At 39.3% G+C, this 17961-nt stretch overlaps 1 protein-coding gene and 2 long non-coding RNA genes across 3 annotated transcripts in view; 1 reads left to right on the forward strand and 2 right to left on the reverse strand.

Annotated features, from left to right (window-relative positions):
- Positions 1–17961, reverse strand: part of LOC126630400 (MATH domain and coiled-coil domain-containing protein At3g58210-like) — a 122749-nt gene that overhangs the window by 74048 nt on the left and 30740 nt on the right. The window lies entirely within an intron of this gene.
- Positions 1–17961, forward strand: part of LOC126630404 (uncharacterized) — a 56741-nt gene that overhangs the window by 8678 nt on the left and 30102 nt on the right. The window lies entirely within an intron of this gene.
- On the reverse strand, positions 10208–11230 carry LOC126630405 (uncharacterized). The gene is made up of 2 exons (XR_007625995.1): positions 11094–11230; positions 10208–10376 (listed from the first exon to the last, which is right to left on the reverse strand). It is a non-coding gene; the product is annotated as an uncharacterized LOC126630405 (long non-coding RNA).

The following is a 17961-nucleotide window of genomic DNA, read 5'->3' on the forward strand; positions in this document are numbered from 1 at the left end:
TTTTATATAAAGAAAACTACTAGCATAATAAATGATGAGTTTAATGAAAATTCTAGCATGCCAAAAATATCTCAAGAGACATATCGTGGAACACAAAATATCAAACATCTCATGAATCGTCTCTTAGCGTAATGTACTACTAGTAAGATCACTTAATAAATATATATATCTCTCGACCCTACGCCAGAACCGTGGTCTCTGCGCCCGTAGCCAGAGATTACCAACTCCCGGCCCAATGTCTGCTCCGTGTCCCTCAGCCCATAGCTAGGGATTATTTCTCCCAGCCTATCTGCCAACACCAGATCCTTACCCCAGGCGGCATAGTGTCCACTAGGTACGCACAAATAGTTACATCTCTCATAAATAACCACTTCATAGTATAAAGTCATCCATCGTCTATACTATAAAGAATGAGTTTCTAAAACATGTTCTAGCATCCTATCGTCATCCATCAGATAGTTTACCAGTTCATGGTTTTTATAGAAAATACGATAGATTAAAAATATAGCTCAGTATAGGCCAACAATTAATTCCTCACCAAAAATGAGACGATAAACAACATATTCCATAAACATGCTTAACATAAAAATCAGTTAATAACTCGTAAGGCATGCATTTCATTTATGCAATTAAACTATGAAATTATGCAAATTTTAGAAAGGGTCAACTCACAGATACTCCTTAGCAGTAGAGTTGTGTGGATAAGGATTACGAATTCCCTCACTAGCAACTTCACCTAAGCACAAAAATGTAATAAATAAATAAAAGGATTTTCTAAAGGATTTCGACTTGAACTAAATTAAATAAAGGATTTGGGTTGAATGGGTTAAGGTCTAATGGGTTTTAGGATCCTAAGGTTTTTGGGTTAAAAGGGTTTAGGGTGAAGAAGGGTGGTTTGGGCTTAAACCCAAACCCACACTCACACACACACACCAGCCCACATACATACACACACGCCCCACATACATAATACACAAACACACACCTGCACACACAACAAACACACACACCCACACGTGCACAACACACGCACACACCCACACGTACACAACACATGCACACACGGACACACACTCACACAACACACACACGCACATGGGCCATACAGGGCACGGCCCAATCACACACACACTCTACACAAGCACGGCCCGCAGGCCAATTAATCAAAAAAATGACTGGGTTGGTTCAAGACTGGGCTAAGGCCCGAGGTGTTTGAGAAGGCCTGATGGCCTGGTTGCTTTGGGTGTGCACGGGGAAGAACACCGGAGCTGTTGTAGTTCCGGTCGACGACAAATGCTAAATTAAACATTCAAACTAGTACCAAATTGAAGAGAGAAGATGGCTGAAATGATGGGAACGAAATTATACCACTTAGAGTCTCAGCTGTGGTCGAGAATGACGAGGTGGATCTCGGAACTCGTCGGGTTTTTCTAGTCGGGTTCTGGAAAACAGAAATATAATGCATGCACTGGTTAGAACCTTCCTTTTGAACTGAGAATAACTCAACGAAACAAAATAAAGTAGTGAGCCTCGCCTGAGTTCGAGTTTCAGAAGTTTGAAACTCTCGGCTTCAATGGCAGAACACACAGAGGTGTTCTACCAATGCATGCAGGGTTATAGCTGTGTTCCTCGAGCTCCTAGGATCCTAGATATGTGGTAAATCTGTTAGGTTTGATTTTGTTTTTCGAAGAGGAAAGAAACAAGAGCTCTCGGAGCTCTAGGAACTTGAGGTTTCCCGTGAGAGAGAGATAGGTGTTTGAGAGCAGGTGCTTGGGAAGAGAGGGGAAAGAGAAAAAAGTTAAAAACCTGCCACGTGGCAGTTTAGGAACAATAGGAAATCTAGATCAAGGGTTAGGATTAAAAGAGAATAAGGGATTAAATTGATAGATTTAAAATATGTTCTAGGGGAAAATAGAAATAAAAAGGAAATATGAGGGTGGTTGTAACAATTCGATCCCACCAACTAACACATGTTAAACTATGCTTACAACTGATGCTTCCTCACTTTCTCCAGCATAAACTTCGGGTGTTTTGAGCAATCTCCACGAAGATATGACTCTGCCGCCATTCCTAAGGAACGCATGTTGCATAGTAACATCACCGTTTCAGAACACTTCAGCTGGTATGGCCTAAACCTTAACCCACTAAGATTTTTCTATTTCCCAACACTCCTATGTAGATCTGACTCTGCCTGCCATTCCTAGGAAACGCACGTTGCAGAGTAACATCCTCGTTTCGAATCTTCAGCTAGTCTTAACCAGATTTCCTCTCACTAAGAATTTCTATTTCACATCACTTCAATGTAAATCTGACTATGCCCGCCATTTCTAGGGAACACATGTCGTAGAGTATCGGTCTGTTGTTGAAAGTCATCCATCAATCTATTACATCACTGATGAGGCACAATCCCGACACGAATTTGTACTTCAAATAGAATATGACAAGTCAGACAGAAAAAGGTTTGCACAACTACGCCGAAAGGCACCAAATCTGGAAGCTATGACATCCAAATGATATGAAGGTCGACACACTACTAGAGTAAAAAAAAGATCCTAAATATACTATGAACGAAACATGCTCTTATACCAATCTAATACGCTCTGATCTCGATGTCTGAAGGACAACGGGATGGCCACGTGCTGGCCGACACTCGAGGGTGACGTAATCCATTTAATGAATGCATATGCTGAGAACATGTGAAACATGCATATAATTTTCACACGTAACCACGCAATATAATATTCAGGTATAAGCCTTAATAAAATATAATAATCAACTGCCAATAATTTAAAAGTGATAATGCATGACATGTTCAGAGCATACTACTAATTAAGATTACAAAGAAAGGGGTCCTACACATAGATAACTCGAAGATACTGATGCAGGAGTGCCTTGATGCCAGGATTGTACGCCTCGATTCTAAGTCCTGAGGGGGCGCAAAACAAAATATGAGTGGACCAATTTTATATATAAGTAGTACTAAAATAGTTATTCTTCAATGTACTAACCCCCAGTTTAGAAAACTCATATAGCATAATAAGTAATAGATCTTCAAAAAACCCTAGCATGCCATAAAACCTTTCATAAAACACGAAGGCCCTATCTCGCCCGACCAAAGCCATATATAAATATCTTCCAACCTAAGTCACTACATCACAGGACCAAAGCCATATATAAATACCTTCCGACCAAAGCCATAAATATCATTCGCCCGTAGGCACATAGTACGAATAACCACTTAGCACATAAAATCATGAACATAATCTTTCCAAAATATATCTCATCGGAACTCAATAGCTCAAATATCATATCATAAATATCTTAGTAAACAGTTATTCGATAAAGCATGATATTTCATAAAACATAGTCATAAAATCATGATTTTCATGTATGCATTTATAGTAGTAAAATCATGCATTTTGGAACGTGTCCACTCACCTTATTCCATTGTCGAATAGCTATGCAAACTAAAGAAGAAGGAAACGCCACTGACAGACGCACCTAAGCACATAAAATCACCAATTAATACAACTCTACTTAAACGATTGAATTTGGGAAAACGGAGCACGGATTTGGAATCATGACGTCGAAATTAGTCTAGGAAGGGTCTGGGTCGAAACCCTAAAAAGTCAACCCAAAAGTCAATGTTGACCGGTCAACAGTAAAAAAGTCAACAAATCAGGTCAACGATCAACAGATAGGGTCAATTGTCAACGGGTCGGGTCAAAGGGAAACGGGTTGGGTCAACCCGGTCACCGAAAACTGGGTTTTTTGTCGAAGTTTGGGTAATTTTCAAAGCTTCGTATCTCACTCATTTCTTAATCAAATTTGACCCATAATATATAAAAAACGAAGCTAGAAAGTGTAGAATAAGATTGTACCTAATTGGAAGCCCAGTGGTTGCTGGAGATGGCCGAAACAATGGCTTGAAAAGTGACTGGTATGCGGGTAAGCTGGAAATCTCGCTGAAAATTAGGTAAACGTTAAACGTTCATAACTTCTTCAATACTCAACGAAATCAAGTGATTCAAAAACGAAAATCATAATTCATAATGAGACAAATAGAATGGTACCTTGCACGATGGCTATCTCACCATGGTTTGGCCATAAATTGCCTCGAAAGTGGTGGTGCTCACCGAAAAACTGGGGAAGTGAGATTCCTACGTCCAAACATCACCAAAACTTCTCAAGACTACTTCCAAACCTACACTAAGACACGATCTAAAACTTTTGGATGAGGCTCGATTCTTTCCTTCGCCGGAGAACTTGAAAACTCGTCGAAAAACTAGGTGAACAGTGAATGCACTGTGTAGCGAGTTTGGAAGGGTTTGGAAGGTTCTCCTTTGATTCTGAGTTCACTGGGGTGATGGTAGGGATGTTGTTGTCGTTGTTGTGTTGTTTTTTTGTGTGAAAAACCCTAGAAGATGGTGGTTCTAAAGAGGGCCAAGAGTGTAGAGAGGGAAAGAGTATGAGAGAGAGAATGATAGAAAGATAGTGAGGTTGACAAAAAGAAAAGGGGGAGGGGGACTCACGGGTAAGGGGGAAAGAACAAGAAAACAAAAATCCCAAGTAGGTCCCATTGGCTCACAAATTAAAACCACTAAAGGCGAAATGCGAAATATCTAAAAAACATTTGAAGTTTCGTAACATAAAATCTTCGTTATAATTCCAAATTTGAATCTATTCGCGACCACGCATTCGTGGCGATGAGTACGATAAGAATAAATTACTAAAATTAGAAATACGTGTTTCGACGAAACGGTCAACGAAAGTCAACTCAAGGGTAATTTGGTAGTTTCATAAGTTCGATAATACAAAATACGATAAATCAGGGACGAGGTTTCACATCCAAACTCCACCGCCACCGCCTCCTTCCATCCACCGATCTTTCCCTTCCCCTCTCCCTTTTTCTTTCTATCTACCTCTGCCTTCATATTCTTCATTTTCTCACCATTGTCAGGCGCTGGTGTAATTATCGTCATCAAATAGAGGTGGAGGTGGATGTCTCATCGTGAGTTCATGGCGGCGCGTAGTGGGTATCTACTTCTACCTTCCTATTCTTCATTTTCTCCTCGATAGTGTAATTAACACCATTGATGGAGGTGGGTCGTTGTCTTACTGTGAGTTCGTGACAACGCGTAATTGGTTGATGTGAGTTCTAGGCGTAAGGACGGTGGTTTTTTTCGAAATTATGTTTTACTCTTAGGGATAAATTAGGAATTATAATTAATAAAAGAGTGCTACCAAGATATAAAATATCGATGATATCGGAAATATCGGTAGTCCAAAAATACGGAAATTTCGATGGAAATATCAGGATATTATCAATATCGATAAAAATTGAATAAAAACCACGGAAATTGTAAGAAAAACTTGGAATTTTTATTGAAACTTTGCAGGATGTTTATTTAGTCAATTATCTATTAGTTTATCACAAAAAATTGAAAGGAAATGCATTGCATGATAGATATAACTAATTTAAGTTGATTATATAGCGAGCTGGCAAACATTGTGAGTGTAGAAAATATGTAGTAATTAATGAAAGAAGTTTAAACACACCATAATCATTTATATATAATGAATTAGTACAATATTTTACATTTTATACATTGCATGGTAAGATACATAAGTGACTTAGCAAGGTCTAAAATATCGATGATATCGGAAATATCGGTAGCCAAAAACATGGAAATTTCGATGAAAATATCGGGATATTATGGATATTTTAGACCATGAGTGCTACTAGACCTACTTCAATGTCCTATTTTTCCATCCACATGATAATCCCACCCACCATTAAAGTTAAAAAAGTAAAATGTCATTTTCTCATCCACTATTATTCCGAAAAAAAACCCTAATATATTTTGTTCTTAAAAAATCTAATATATATTTAAATAATAAATAAATTAATTAAAACAGAAATATGAAAGAAAATGCAAGACTTGGAAATTCATCATCTACTTCAAACCACGCATGTCCTTAAATCATGGGATTCCCTTTCATAATATCTCTTCCTACTAACCCCAAATTTGCCGCCTTGATCTCTTTCCAAATCTCCACCTTCTATTTTCACCATATACCATATATATGGTCCAATATTCCTTACCATTACCCCTCTTGACTCACACTTATCGATACTCCGCAGAGACCTTGAATCCCAAACCATTATTCTTCTCCCTTTTTTCTGTCAAAGCTGCAGATCTCACTATTTCTTGCCTTCGTCTAGCACACGCATTCCTTCCTCCAACCTTTCTGTTGATTGTGGCCCAAATCTTTCTTAGCCTATCTCAACCGCAGATATCACACCCCACTCACCATTAGTAATTAATTAATTAAATAGGGGTTCAAAATTCTTCTTTTAAAAAGATAAATATGACAGTAACATTTTTTTATGAAATAGTGGGTGGGAAAATAAGATATTGCGGTTGACACACCCTGACCTGGAACATCCACCTGGATTCCGAATCGAGCTGTGTTGGTCGACATCGGAAAGGTGACAAAACCATAAAGTATAGTTGTGTGGAAAAAAAAAAGTAAATAAGTTTAAACCTAAAAGTGACTAAATGCAAAAGTGCGCATATGAGCAGGATTGAACCCATTACACACATGAAGTCAGAGTATAAGTAAAGTATAGTAGAATTAGAATGAGAATTATACCATCAGATGTAGTCTCCTAAATCAACTTTTGCCAGAAATCCTCGTCAACACGAGCTCGGCCACTAAAACTTAGATGGGCGAAAAACAATAATGAATGGATCTGAAAATAAAGTTTTGTAAAACCTTTTTAAAAATGTATAACCTCTCGCCGTAAAACAAGTATAGTTTCCAAACTAAAATATACCCCCACGCGTTGCTGCAGGAACTAGTTGTTTCAAGCGTAATCAAATGAATAAAACAAGTATTTTGGTATCAGTTTCGAAATAATTTGGTGCACGTTTGCATTTGTATTTTTGTATCCCAAATTTGAAGTATGTATTTGATATGGAAGTTTGCTAATTTCTCGCCGAGATAGAGATTGTTGGGTTTTCCAGCTCAAAATTAGGATGATACAAAAAATTAGGTCCTTGTTACCTATTTGGTTTTGGTGTCCTGTTTGGGTTTGGCTTTTGACTTCTTAATTGGTTTCCTTGGTGGAGAGATTATGTTAATTACCTATTTGATTAGGATTTGGATTTACTTCCTATTAGGATTCCTATTGTAACCTAAGTCCTATGCACTATAAATAGAACCTTAGGGTTTGAGTATTTCATGTGGCTCATTCGTGTGGCAATTTGGTGAGAGTCAATTTGTGAGTTTGTGAGTTAGAAAGCAATTTGGGAGAATCTTCTCCGTTTGTTTGGGTTCTCTACTCGTTTGGTTTAGAGTTTGTAATTTGTGAGATTTGGGTTGTGAGAGTTTAAACACTTTTGTAATCTCCGTTTGTTTAGTGAAATTCTTTACCGTGCTTCGCTCGTGGACGTAGGTTTTACGCCGAACCACGTGAATCTCTTGTGTTAGCTTGAGATTGTTTGTTTTAGCTTTCACCTATGACGTTGATATTGGTACTTTGTTATAATTCGCTTCCGTTTGCACATAAAAGTACAACAATAGGACTACCGTTAAACGCATTTCTTTCCGAAATTAAATTAAGAAAAAAATTCGGCACTCACACGCCACAACACAATGTTACATGAAGTAGTCTTACCATCACAACCAAATTGACACAAAACTTCTAACAGTCCTTTTGAAAGCAAAGGTCAAGCGATTAATCAAATTCCATTAGCACTAATCACAAACTGCCTGAACAAAGATCCTAGCAAAGCTACACCAATTAAATGACAAAGAATAAAAACCACAAACATTAAAAAAGAAAAACAGAGTTATCAGACAGCATGATTCAAATATAATTTTATTAGGGTTGGTAAAAGCACAACCCATCCAGCAAGATGTCTATCGTGCAATGATCCACTGTCAACTATTATACCAACTGTGATTCTTCTGTCACACGCTTTAGTTCCATCATACGTACCAAACCCCACCAAACCACATGCTAATTAAACTAATTATCAAAGTAAAACCATCTTTAGTCTTTACTATCCAAAGCCCGAAAATGTTGCCCTCCCTTTGCGAACCAAATACAGAGAGAATAAAACACGTTTTCTATCAAAATATTATACAAATATGTACTACATCCAATACTAGATTTACCAATCAATTTAGGGGTTGCTCAATCCTAAAGCTTCCGATATCATTGGAGCCTACACCAATGCTGCACATCACACTATAAACTACATGGAAGGCAAAGAAAATGACCAAAAAATTAAAATCCCACAATACCAGAGGAAGAGGCGTGAAGCCTCTCCTCATTTAGAGACTGCAAAATCCAAATTCATCACGTATATTTTGCTTCTACCCCCCCCCCCCCCCCCAACAAAAAAAATAATAATAATAGAATTCTGGCTCTTTAGAATATCTTGTGCAACAAACCTACTTAGTTCTAACTTCGAACACACCGTGGGATCTAAAAGATATTGAAAGAAGAGCAAACAGAAGAGCACAGAGTAACATGTTGGATTCATCATTTTTTAGAAGAGACAAACCTTTCATTTAAGCTAACACAAATTACATATCAAAGGATAAGAAGTACGCTCTAAGAACAGACGGAAAGAAAACAAACACAGAACAGACATAACTATCATACCAAGAAGCCCCCAAACACTTACTATTGGCTTTGATATCAGTTTTACAATCTGCCGTTGATATCAATTCCACAATTTGGAATTGATATCAATCTTAAACCCCACAGGCCATTCATGTTTGAGAAAGCATCAGACATGCCCTTCAAAATCATTACCAAGCTTATATACTTTTAGAGTACGTGAAATGGGGTCACTTACATTCTGTATCAAAAAACCCGACTCCATACATGTAAATATAAAGCCCTAGAATTGGATGCATGGTAATTGTTAATTCCAAAAGCGACATAATAGACATAAACTAAAGCAGGACAAATTTGCATTTCTGCTATCGTATTAAACTATTGATAATTGCTCAAAAGTGCATGTCTAATGCGCTTTGATTATACCCGTTACATGTTTTTCTCTAGTAATTTATCAAATTTGTGCTTTATCATCTATAATTGATCAAATAGGTTTTATATCTAATTTGTTTTAATTTTTTACTGATGTTATATTAATGTTCATGTGCAAGACGATGAGAATGTTGCAAGGCAATTAAAGGGTGAGGCACAAGACAATAAATTGGTGATTAACTCTATGTTGGTTACCGAAAAGAAATGAAGAAAGGAGAAGGCAAAGAAGAATAAAAAGAAACGGCCAGCCATTACCATTTCAATATGGCATTAAGGCTTATCAATGACCATTATTCAGAGGGTTATGGGGATTGGCATTAACATATTAATAATGGGTTGATGAATGACCATTATTCAAGAAGAATATGAAGGGAGGTTGGTTCTTATATAATCTCCATTTGATTGTTTTCAAAAGGGGGCGGCTCTTTAATAATTTTAGACATTTCTTTTTCTAGGGGGGAAACCTATATTACGATTATGTATTTTTATTATTTCGATTCTATTTCAGAGTTTCAATGTCAATTTTACATTATGGATTTTCAAAGGAATTTCTTATTTATTCTATTTTCAGATTGATGAACGTTGGTTATGATTCATAAGTTTAATCATGTTTTTCCTATAGTTTTGTTTCACATTCATGCTTTTAGTGAATTGAATTAGTAGATTGGTATGATTTCGACGGAGTAATTTCTTAATATTTTGTTGCCGTAGGTACAAATTATATTTGGGATTATTTTTATAAGAAATTGAATGGGCGTTTTGTTTTGAATATCTACAATGAAAATCACTTTGCAAGAAGTTTTATATGAGGAAAACTTAATTGCTATATTTTCCGGTTGAGATTACTTCTTGTTGGTAACTCAGTTGAGTTATAAAAAGGAATCGAAATAGTGAAATTGCATATTTGTATGCGGATGGAACCCTGATGCTTTAGTATTTTTAATTGTTGAGTTTATACGACACTCGGACGTCGAGTTTATACTGCTACGCGACACTTGCACTTGGGTTTAGCAAGCAACTATCAATCATAATGGCCTATGAGGAGTGTTTAAAAAGAATTAAATCTCAGACAGAGATCACCAATTGGAATTCAACCTCACTTCCAGAAAATTACTCAAAAAACAATGAGATAAAGAGTTTCAAAAATATGATGCGTATTTCAATCAAATTGATGCATATTTCAATCGAGCCTCATTAACAACAGAAAATACAGCAGCACAAAGCATAACAGAAGCTTGGAAATGGAAAAGGAACCTGCAATTAGGTTTCTTCAGACGCAAAAATGGCATTACGGAACCCAGAATCACTGAGAGAATCACAGAGAGAGAGAGTGGAGTGAGCCGGTATGAGCAAAAATAAAGAAAATGAGATTTATAAAGTAGGAATGGATGTTGTTCAACAAACTAAACAGTCAAGAAACCATTTTTAAATTTGAGTTAGAGGACACCAACTGAAAACAGTGCATTACCTGTTGAATCAAGGGAGGAAACAGAGAAATCAAACTCTCCCATACCTCCCTCAGTAACCCCTTCCTTACCGGCCAACAACAATCTTAAGGTGATAATCAATTCCAACAACTCAATACATCTAAAGTGTCTTTTTTATTTGTTCTTTGTTCGTAATTGGGATGAACCTCATCAACTACCACTTATCTGCAATCTTACAGATGATGACAGACAACAACAATCTTAAGTTATCCAAGATTAAAGGAAAGCATCGGGGACGTTAGAGGGAGCAAACGGTGCATATGCAGAAAAGGTCAATAAACAACATTCCAATTCCTGATATTCAGACTCCAACAAACATTTAATTGTAGCTTAACATAATAATAGAGAGGTAAGTTTTAAAATCAAACTGGGGCACACCTCTTGGTCAAAATAGTAAAAATTAAGACCAAGCCAATGCATAGTGACTATCATTTCCTAGAAACACAGGATGATTTATCCTTGACCAAAGAAAAATAAAAATAACAGAACCAGGAAACTCAATTCCGTGCTGCTAAGAGTAAGAAGACACCAATTACCAGTATACCGGCAGCAGATTCCGTGGAATCGCCATTGACACGAATCATGGAGCTTCCATCAGAATAGAACTGATGAACAACATCAGGTTGCTTTTGAAGAATCTGATAGTACTGGGTCACAAAGTACGAACCCACCTGCAAAAAACCCCAACCACCCATTACACACAATACAAATCCACCTATACATACACACAACAAATAAACACACACCGTAAATAGTATAAAGATTGAATCTTGACCTGAACAACACTAACAGCTCCCGAATAAGAACTTGCCATTGCCTCCTCTCTCAGCAGAAAAGCATGCAGCGATGAGAAAGACTTTTTCTTGTACTCTGCAAAACCATAAATCGCAGTCAACAAAAAACTATAAGAATATTATGTACCAAAAACTATAAGAATAATTGAATAAAATATAACTAAACAAAAATATTAGGTACATGTAATTTATGATTTGATTGCTGAGAAATGAAAACACCTACATATGAGAAGAGAAAAGGAAAAACTGGAACAATCCCGACCATGAAACCAACCATGATATAGTTGTAATGCACTTTCAATAATGAAAAAGAAAGTTACTTTCGTAATCATTTTTTTGTTGTTTTTTTTGTCTCTTGTGTATATTGAACTAAAAAACCTTAATAAATTCTATATCATCTACCTACAAGTTGATAATAAATCCTACAAAATGTACTTGCTGGATTGCAGCGTCACTCCCGAGCATCACCTACAGTGAACCTACCAGCAGAAGCTCCTAATGAATTTCCATATCATTGAAAAGCAAATAAACTTGTGCAGGTTCAATAAAATCTTGAGTTTATGTATACAGAGACATAAAGAGCTTGAATATTGGTGCTTACATGATCATAGTCATCCCAATTACAGTGTGCAAAATGAAACACCCAAAGTTAGAAGTAGGCAAGAAAACATTCAAGTTGCAACTTAATCACAGAGACTGTCAATTGATTGCAACACGATATGGTAATCAATTGAAAGAGAATCAATGTGTCATAGTCATAGCAATGGAACAATGTTAAAAGCGCATAATTTTTCGAGTAGCGGTAGAACAAAGGGAAAACTCCGCCGTGTAAGTTTATCTTACATTGCCGGTCCCAAGCCCGGATAAAGGAGGAGGGGGAGGGCGTCAGGTAGTCGACAGCCGGCACTCCATGATTACGTCGAATCCTTATGAAAATGAATCCAGAACGAAATCGCGCTAAAGATAGGGCGTCACCCGTAAGTGGAGCGCTGTGTGGCCCGAGCACAGTGATAAGTGAGCAAGGGTCGCTGTATCTCCATCGGCACCCGGATGCAGTGTTAAATGAGCAAGGGGGCTATAGAAACTTCTTTTCGAACGACTCCACTCAAAGTTGTATGGGAGCATATGCTCCTATCAACTTTACACGGGACACACAAAAGAAGTACTTTGATCCTATTAGACGGGGAAGGGTGAAGAAGCTAGGACAGAAGGGTAGAGTTCAAGAGAGCAAAATGCGTTTAGGAACGTGGAATATAGGAACCTTGACGGGAAAATCTATGGAAGTAGTAGAAGTTATGGTGAGGAGAAGGATAAATATTATGTGCCTACAAGAAACTTAGTGGGTTGGTCGTAAGGCAAAGGATCTAGAAAACTCAGGGTTTAAACTATGGTATTCGGGCACAAATAGAACGAGAAACGGTGTTGGCATCATCGTGGACAAGACCTTGACACAAGATGTTGTAGATGTCAAGAGGGTAGGAGATAGAATCATGGCAATCAAGATTGTAATAGGACAAGAACTTATCAATGTGATTAGTGCGTACGCACCTCAAGTAGGGTTGGATACGAGTTCGAAGGAGAAATTTTGGGAAGACCTTGGAGACTTGGTGCAAGGAATTGCTCAGACGGAGAAGTTATTTATAGGAGGAGATTTAAATGGACACGTGGGCAGGGAGACAGGCAACTATGGAGGTTTTCATGGTGGCCATGGTTTTGGGGAGAGAAACGAGGATGGGGAAGCTATCTTGGATTTTGCAATGGCATATGATCTCTTCTTAGCCAACACCTTCTTTAAGAAGAGAGAAGAACATGTGATCACCTACAAGAGTGGGTCGTCAAAAACACAAATAGATTTTCTTCTAATGAGGAAAGGGGATCGTATAACTTGTAAGGATTGCAAAGTTATACCAGGAGAGAGCGTGGCTAATCAACATCGCTTGTTGGTGATGGATGTACATATCAAAAGAGTGAGAAAAAAGAACAAGACTTGGAAGTGCCCAAGGACTAGATGGTGGAATCTAAAAGAAGAAAAACAAGCCATTTTCAAAAAGAAAGTAATCACCCAGTGTGTGTGGGATAGAGAGGGGGAAGCTAACCAAATGTGGGATTCCATGGCTAGTTGTATCCGAAAAGTAGCAAAAGAGGTATTAGGAGAGTCCAAGGGCTTTGCCCCATACCAAAAGGAATCTTGGTGGTGGAATGAGGAGGTACAAACAAAGGTGAAGGCTAAGAAGGAATGTTGTAAAGCCTTATACAAGGATATGACCGATGAAAATGGTGAAGGGTATAGAAAAGCGAAGCAAGAGGCGAAGAAAGCTGTGAGAGAAGCTAAGTTAGCGGCTTATGACGATATGTATAAGCGACTAGATACCAAAGAAGGAGAGTTGGATATCTATAAACTAGCTAGAGCAAGGGAAAAGAAGACAAGGGACCTAAACCAAGTGAGGTGCATCAAGGATGAGGATGGAAAGGTTCTTGCTACAGAGAACGCGGTTAAAGACAGATGGAAAGGTTATTTTCATAATCTTTTCAATGAAGGACATGAAAGAAGTGCTTCTTTAGGGGAGTTGAGTAACTCATAAGAGTGTAGAAACTACTTTTTTTATCGTAGAATCCGGAAGGAAGAAGTGGTTGTAGCTTTGAAGAAGATGAAGCATAGAAAAGCAGTAGGCCCAGACGATATACCAATCGAAGTGTGGACAGTTTTGGGAGAGACAGGTATAACATGGCTCACTGACCTTTTCAATAGGATTTTGAAAACGAAGAAGATGCCAAATGAGTGGCGAACGAGCACTTTGGTGCCTATCTACAAGAATAAGGGCGATGTACAAAATTGCATGAACTATAGGGGTATTAAGCTAATGAGTCATACAATGAAGCTCTGGAAGAGAGTCATTGAGCATAGATTGAGGCAAGAGACACGGGTTTCGGACAACCAATTCGGGTTCATGCCAGGGCGCTCAACCATGGAGGCAATCTATCTCTTACGAAGATTGATGGAAAGATATAGAGATGGGAAAAAGGATTTACACATGGTCTTTATAGATTTGGAAAAAGCGTATGATAGGGTCCCAAGAGACAATCTTTGGAGGATTTTAGAGAAGAAAGGAGTACGAGTAGCATATATCCAAGCTATACAGGATATGTATGAAGGAGTAAAGACTGTCGTAAGAACTCATGAAGGACAAACCGAAAGCTTTCCCATAACTGTAGGATTACATCAAGGCTCATCATTAAGTCTTTACCTTTTTGCGTTGGTAATGGATGAGTTAACAGGACATATTCAAGATGATATTCCTTGGTGTATGCTTTTCGCAGACGATATAGTGTTGATAGATGAAACTCAGGAAGGGGTAAATGCAAAGCTTAACCTTTGGAGAGAAGTGTTGGAATCTAAAGGTCTTCGCCTAAGCTGATCAAAGACAGAATATATGGAGTGCAAGTTCAGTGCAAATGGAGGCCAAAACGAGTTAGGGGTGAGGATCGGAGATCAAGAAATACCAAAGAGCGACCGTTTTCGTTACCTAGGATCTATCTTGCAAAAGAACGGAGAATTAGATGGAGATCTCAACCATAGAATACAAGCTGGATGGATGAAGTGGAAGAGTGCATCCGGCGTATTGTGTGACCGTCGTATGCCACTGAAGCTCAAGGGAAAATTTTATAGGACGGCAATAAGGCCGGCGATGCTGTATGGCACAGAATGTTGGGCGGTGAAGCATCAACACGTACACAAAATGGGTGTAGCGGAGATGAGGATGCTTCGTTGGATGTGTGGGCACACGAGAAAGGATAAGATTAGGAATGAGGATATCCGGGGTAAAGTAGGAGTAGCCGAAATTGAAGGAAAGATGAGAGAAAATCGGTTACGGTGGTTTGGACATGTGCAAAGAAGGCCTATTGACGCTCCGATTAGAAGATGCGACTATAGGACAGAGGTTCAGGGCCGAAGGGGTAGAGGAAGACCTAGGAAAACTTTGGAAGAGACCCTAAGAAAAGACTTAGAGTACTTGGATCTAACGGAGGACATGACACAGGACAGAACACAATGGCGTTCTAAGATTCATATAGCCGATCCCACTCAGTGACTTGGATTTTCCAAGTCTCCAACCGAGAAGTTTTCCTCCCTCGGGAAATTAAGGGAACACTACCTCAACCTACATGCTCCACTCACAAAGCTTCAACATACAAGCTTTAACAAAAGAAAATTCAAAGAACTTAGCGAAGAAGGCTTTGGTGTATTTAACACAATACGTTGAAATGAAGGAAAGCTTATTTATTGATATCCCCGATAAGTTACAAATATGTACATATACTTGAGTCAAAATAAACAAACAAGAGGGAGCCTTCACAAAGGTTGCTTAGGAGAAGTCTCAGCAGTCGGTAGAGCCCCAGAAAAAGAAGGCACCGGAGGGGGATCATTCGGAGCCTCAGTACTGGACAGAACCCTAGAAGGAGGAGGCATCAGAGGTTGATCATTTGGAGCTTCATTACGCGGTACAGCCCCAGAAGACGAAGGCAATAAATGCCTTTGGAACAAACCCACAAATCTCTGATGATCAAGTAAAACCTGACCATCAGATTCCTTCATCTGGTCAAGCTTCCTCTTCATGTTTGTAGCATAGTCATGTGCGAGCCGGTGCAACTGTTTATTCTCATGCTTGAGCCTTCTAATCTCCTGTTTGAGACTCATCACTTCAGCCGCCAATGATTCAACTTGGCGGGTTCGAGCAAATAGGCGTTGTGCCATATTAGACACAGAACCTGCACACTGAACACTGAGAGCCAGAGAATCCTTAACAGCCAACTCATCAGACCGTTTGGAAAGTAGTCTGTTATCTTTGGGAGTGAGAAGGTTCCTGGCCACTACCGCAGCAGTCATATCATTCTTCATCACGGAATCCCCAACGGTAAGAGGACCAGTAGGGGAGATGAAGGATGGGCGCCATATGTTGTCTGGAGAAGGCGGGGCTGCCTCTTCAACAAGGTTCAAGTCAAAACGACGGTCGGAGGGGCCAGACATTTTCAAAGGTGTTGGAGAGAGAAGAGGTTGGACAAATCAAGATCTTAGAAGTGCAAGAATGGAGCTTCTACTGGTGGATATTCAAGTGTGCTTTGGAACTTAATGTCAGCCCCTATAAAAATCTGCACTCGACGAAGCTTCAGAAATCGAAGAGGCGCCTGCTCAGAAATCGAAGAGGCGTTTGCTTTCTCAGAAGCTGGGCTGCTCAGAGACCACGAGGGTCGATCTCAGAAATCGAAGAGGCGTTTGCTTTCTCAAAAGCTGGGCTGCTCAAAGACCACGAAGGCCGATCTCAGAAATCGAAGAGGCTTGCTTTCTCAAAAGCTGGGCTGCTCAGAGACCACGAGGGCCGATCTCAGAAATCGAAGAGGCACCTACTTTTCCAGCCTTGTCAGCACCTGTCACACGCACACTCAGCTTTGCAGAAATTATGGGCATTCTGTCGAAGATTTCTGGCGAAGTAGAAAGCACATGAATCGTACTGTTCAATCACCCATTTCCCACACGCAACAGTAGCTCATGGGTACCACAGATAACTTTGCCAAAGTTCTCTGACAAAGTTGAGACACGTGAAGCTTGCAGCTCCCACTACATCGCTCTGACCAAAAAGGGTAAAAGAATAGCAAAGAAACAACACTAACAAAGTTTAGACACATAAATTTTGAAGGTCTAGCTACCATATTATTACCCACAAGGGTAAAGGAACAGTACCACTGCTGGATAATTGGAAAGTCCCGGTGTGTCAACCTATGTGCTTCGTGGCAAGGTAGACTAGCAAACATGCCCAACCTTTACTCACATTCGAGAAAACACTCCCAACAAGATTGGTTGCTCCAAAATCGAAGAGGCACCGCCCTCCGAATCTCGAGAGCCAGACTCCCAACATGATTACTTTCTCAAAAATCGAAGAGAGGGTAAAGGAACAGTACCACTGCTGGATAATTGAAAAGTCCCTGTGTATCAACCTCTGTGCTTCGTGGCAAGGTAGACTAGCAAACATGCCCAACCTTTACTCACATTTGAGAAAATACTCCCAACAAGATTGCTTGCTCCAAAATCGAAGAGGCACCGCCCTCCGAATCTCGAGAGCCAGACTCCCAACATGATTACCTTCTCAAAAATCGAAGAGACACCGCTCTCCGAATCTCGAGAGCCAGACCCCCAGCAGGATTGCTTTCTCAAAAATCGAAGAGGCATCGTTCTCCGAATCTCGAGAGCCAGATCCCCGACAGGATTGCTTGTTCGAAAACCGAAGAGGCACCACTTTCCCAACTTCAAGAGCTGGATCTCCTTGGATAAAGCTTGTCTGTAATCTTCACACGCAACATCAGCTTTCCAGATACCACAGACTACTTTTGCAAAGTGCTCTGACAGAGTTAAAACATGTGAAGCTGGCAGTTCCCACTACCGTACTATGACCAAGCAGGGTAAAGGAATAGCATTATTACTTGATGTTAGGGAGACTCCTATATATGTCGACCTCCATCCCCAACGGACAGGCAGACCTGCAAAAATGCTCAACCCTTCCTCTTATCTGAGAGGGCACTCCCAACGAAACCTTTCGAAATATTCAGCTTTCTTTCCCCC

This window comes from Malus sylvestris, chromosome 7 (assembly GCF_916048215.2).
Source record: "Malus sylvestris chromosome 7, drMalSylv7.2, whole genome shotgun sequence".
Lineage (NCBI taxonomy): Eukaryota > Viridiplantae > Streptophyta > Magnoliopsida > Rosales > Rosaceae > Malus > Malus sylvestris.